The 4590-nt window shown below is 44.7% G+C and overlaps 1 pseudogene; it reads right to left on the bottom strand.

Moving 5' to 3' along the window:
* Window positions 1–3372: 3372 nt before the first annotated feature.
* LOC102565929 (olfactory receptor 13G1-like) lies at window positions 3373–4311 on the bottom strand (annotated as a pseudogene).
* Between the last annotated feature and the right edge of the window lie 279 nt (window positions 4312–4590).

Genomic DNA, 4590 nt, shown 5'->3' with positions numbered 1-4590 from the left:
GAAAGGAAACAACTAGCCTGGAGTAAAAGAATGGTTTTTGGCCTGAGGGCTACTTAGGGAGCTTTAATGAGCTGTAACAGGCTGGGTCAGCACTTCTGGGCTCCCCAAAGAGCTCAGCAAAGCTCATCGAGTAGCCCCCGTGCTCAGCTAGGTGGCTAGGATGAGGCTGCAGCTGGGTGGGAAGTGGCATCTGGATGCGGGATGGGGCCAGGGGCATTGACAGTACAGGGCTGGAGCCCAGGGCAGAGCCGTGATCCGCCCCCGCTTATGTCGCTGCAGTGGACACTGATTCTGCAGGCAGGGGCATGTGGGGAGCAGATCACAGCTCTGCTCCAGGCCCCTGGCCCCATGCCATCACAGCCCCACAATCCACCCCACTAGACATCAAGCCCGATCCTCCAGCCAGTTTTCTATCCACCTTACAGTCCATTCATCCAGCACAGACTTCCTTAGCTTGCCTGAGACAATGTCGTGGGAGACTATATCATAAGCCTTGCTAAAATCAAGGTATAGCACATCCACTGGTCTCCCCACATCCACAGAGTCATCTCATCATAGAAGGCAATCAGGTTGGTCACACATGACTTGGCCTTGTTGAATCTGTGTTCACTGTTCCTAATCACCTCCTTTGCCAAGTGTTTAGAAATGGCTCCCTCGAGGATCTGCTCCATGATTTTTTTCCAAGGACTGAGGTGATGTCCCCTAGATCCTCCTTTTTCCCTGTCTTAAATATAGGCACTATGTTTGTCCTTTTTCATTCATGCAAGACATCTCCTGATAGCCATGAGTTTTCAGAGATAATGGCCAGCAGTTCTGCAATCACTTTGACCAAAGCCCTCAGCATCCTTGGTGCTTTCCATCTGGCCCCATCAACTTGTATACATCCAGTTTTTTCTAAATAGTCCCTAACCTGTTCTTTTGCCACTATCATTAGCTCACCTCCTCCCCAAACTGTATACTAGGTACAGCAGGTTCACCTTGCCTGTGCAGACTGAGATAAAAAAAGGCATTGAGGACTTAAGCATTTTCTGCATCATCTCTCACTAGGTCGCCTCTCCCATTTAGTAAGAGACCCACACTTTCACTGATTTTCATCTTGTTGCTTATATACGTCTAGTAACCCATCTTGTTACCTACTTCACAGCCTTTGCTAGCTGCAACTCCAGTGCACTTTGGCCTTCCTGATTTCACCCCTGCATGCTCAAGCAATACTTTTATACTCCTTCCCAGAAGTTTGCCAAGTTTCCACTTCTTCTAAGTTTCCTTTTGTGTTTTAGCTCATTGAAGAGTTCCCTATTAAGCCACGTCAGTCTTGTGCCATACTTGCTAGTCTTCCTGCACATTGGGATGGTTCATTACTGTGTCCTTAGCAAGGTTTCTTATTAAGAGTGCATAGGGCCTGGTTACACATTGCATTTTGAGCTGCTCAAATGTTAATTAGTCCTACCTTGAGTTTGAGCAGTCACATGTAAAGGCTAAAAACCTGCTCTGATTCTCCATCACCTGCACAGCTGTGTTACCCCTATGGAGCTGGTGAGCCAGGATAGACTTCTATCACTGCTCTAGATGGGTGTGGGGTGGGGGGGGGGGTGAGATATGAGCTTGGAGGGGCAGGATTATGAAGTTGGGAGGTAGACAATTAGTGGGGGGGGGCATGAGTAGTGAAATGGGAGGTGGAAAGGAAATGGGGCTGGGGAAAGGGTGGTGAAATGAAGGATAAAATAAAAATTAGTTAAAGAAGTATTTAAAAACGAAATAAAGAGGAAGTAAATGAAAGAAGGACTCATGCTTTAATAAATTGGATTTGGGATTGGGGTGTGTGGGGTGCTGGTCATGCTTTCTGGGGTGACAGAGGTGGGAGCAGTAAGGGAAAATGCTTTTGGGAGAGCTAGTGTGCCTGCCCTGGGAAGACAGTCCCAGCTCATGGGGACCCCAATCCAGCCCTTGTTCCTCCTGCCCCCAACTCTGGACCCATTTGTGAACTCATGCATGCCCTGTGACTTGGCTGGCTGACGTGTGTCCTGCACACCGTTTGCATGGGGTTGCACACCCACAGGTGAGATGGTAACACCCCCAGGTGCAGGAGAGGGAGGTGGCTTGGTGCTACAATCTTCCTCTGGGCAGCAGAATTCAGGGGGTGGAAAATGTGTCCGCACTGAACAGTAGGGTGAGGTGGGGACACGTCCTCCTGAGATGGTGGAGGATTGCAATTGGGCAGTTCATTTGTGGGAAGTGGCCACACATTCATGCTTGGGAACACAGATCAGAGATTAACCTGCCCTGGAGTGACTTAACTTTTAAACCACCTAAAATGTGCTTAAAACTAGTTTCAGGTGTTAATGTGTGGACAACCCAGGGGTTAAGAGTTCCAGGAGCTACTGGAAATCCAGGTGTAAGAAAGCCCTTAAGTAATGAAGTGCCAAAAATAGCAACCATGCAGAAAATCTTGTTCACAGATTAAGTATTTTGAAAAGCATAACACTACCTAGGACAACTCTTTTTGGAATATTTTGGCAAATAAATCCTAAATTAGCTTTAGTGGACTCTGTTACTCCTTGCTCTCAATTTTTTTCCTTATTTATCCCTTGCTATACTCTTCTCCATTTTCCCACTCACTTTATTGGTTACTATGGCTGAGAGATGTAGATAAATTTTAGACTGATATGTATGTAATTGATATCAATCTATTTCTGCAGTAAGTGAAAATCAATTAAAAATAAAAATTTAAAATAAACATAATATAATAATTTCAAAATATAATTTCCACACCGCCAATCTGCGATGGTGATACAATTCTAGAACAGAAGCCTTAAGTGAGAATTAAGAAGTGAATTTTCATAAATACAATTTTATAGAAATCTGCCAGAGACCTACACGTGGGTAGATGAAGCTTTCAGATATCAATTGAAATATAGGAAATATTTTAGAGTCACATTATTGTACAGAAAACAGAGACTGAAGGGAAAGAATAGGGCGGTGGTTAATTTATTTGGTTTGTTTTAGTTTGGTTTATATAGATTGTCTTGCTTCAAACCCACTGAAAAAAATAATGCTCTGCTACTCTGACCATACATTTAAAAGAAAGCATGCAACAATTTGTACATTATTTTATCTAGCGTAACACATCATGGACTCCTAATCTTAATGGGGTTACAAAGAAAACTGTGTAATATTCACCAAAAACTTGCATCATTTCGTACAAGGGGCAAAAGGCATCATTATTAACTGCAGTGAAATAAGAAAAAAAACTCAGAGGCTCTGAACATATGTATTAACTGGGGTCCATTGAAGTGCAGGATATTAAAACAGTTCACACCAGGCGTGAGGCCAGAACACAAATGATGAGATGACAGAGACTGTTGTTTGCCGGCGTCAATACAAATCTCTCTTGCAGAATGCGAGGATTTTCCTGAAGGCCACTTTGACCTTGTTGCGCAGGCTGTAGATCAAAGGATTCAGCGCAGGAGTCACAAGTGTGTAAAACACAGAGACCATCTTTTCCTTATGCAGGGAGTAGCCAGAGGGTGGCCGGACGTAGATGTAGGTGATAGTGGAGTAGTAAAGGGCAACCACAACAAGATGCGAGGAACATGTGGAGAAGGCTCTTGACTTCCCTTCTGAGCCCTGAATTTTCAGGATGCTTCTGATGATGAAGCCATAAGATGCAATGATCAGCAAGAAGTTTCCCATGGCTAGGAAAATATTGGCAATGAAAGCCATGACTTCGTTGAGGTAAGTTGAGCTTCAGGACAACGCCAGCAGAGGTGGGATCTCACAGAAGAAGTGCTGGATGAGTTTGGGCCCACAGAAATCTAGACACAGAATGAGCAATGTGTGCACAAGGAAATTCATGGTTCCAAGCACCCCGATACAGGCTGCTAATGTGATGCAGACTCTCTTGGTCATGATGGTTATGTAGTGTAAGGGATGACAGATGGCCATATGCCTGTCAAAGGCCATGGCAGTGAGGAGAACAAGCTCTATTGCCGCTGAGGAGGTGAAGGTAAAGAGCTGAGCCATGCAGCCATTAAAGGAGATGGTTTTCTTTCCCAGTATCAGGTTCTGCATCATTTTGGGCAGAACAGAGGAGGTGCAGACAATGTCAATTAAAGCCAAGTTAGCAATGAAAAAGTACATGGGTTTGTGCAGAGGCAGGTGGAGGACAGTTGCCAGGATGATCAAAGAGTTGCCTATAATCGAAGCCATAAAGAGGCACAGGATGATCCCAAAGAACAGACCTCGGAGGTGGGGATGTTCAAAGAGCCCCTCCATGATGAACTCAGGCACCCGTGTGTGGTTCCTGGTTTCCATTTACTTGGACATTTCTTCTGAAAGAATGAAAATGGAGATGTGCATTATTGCAGCCAACTGACAAGAAAAACAGCTGTGCAGTCCATCGACATAATGTGCAGTCCATCAAAATTATGGGCAAGCCTAAACCTAAGAATGGATGAAAGGAGGTGTGGACTGATAGATAAACAAATAATAATGGCTGAAAGTATTTCCAAATAAATAGCTATCCAACCCAATCTCTTGCACAGGTCCGTCTGAGATATGGTCTGTAACACGGATCCAGCCTGAGAAACCACA

Source organism: Alligator mississippiensis, chromosome 7 (assembly GCF_030867095.1).
Source record: "Alligator mississippiensis isolate rAllMis1 chromosome 7, rAllMis1, whole genome shotgun sequence".
NCBI classification, from domain to species: Eukaryota; Metazoa; Chordata; order Crocodylia; family Alligatoridae; genus Alligator; species Alligator mississippiensis.
Note: the sequence above shows the minus strand (reverse complement) of the source record. Positions and strands in the feature narration are given on the sequence as shown.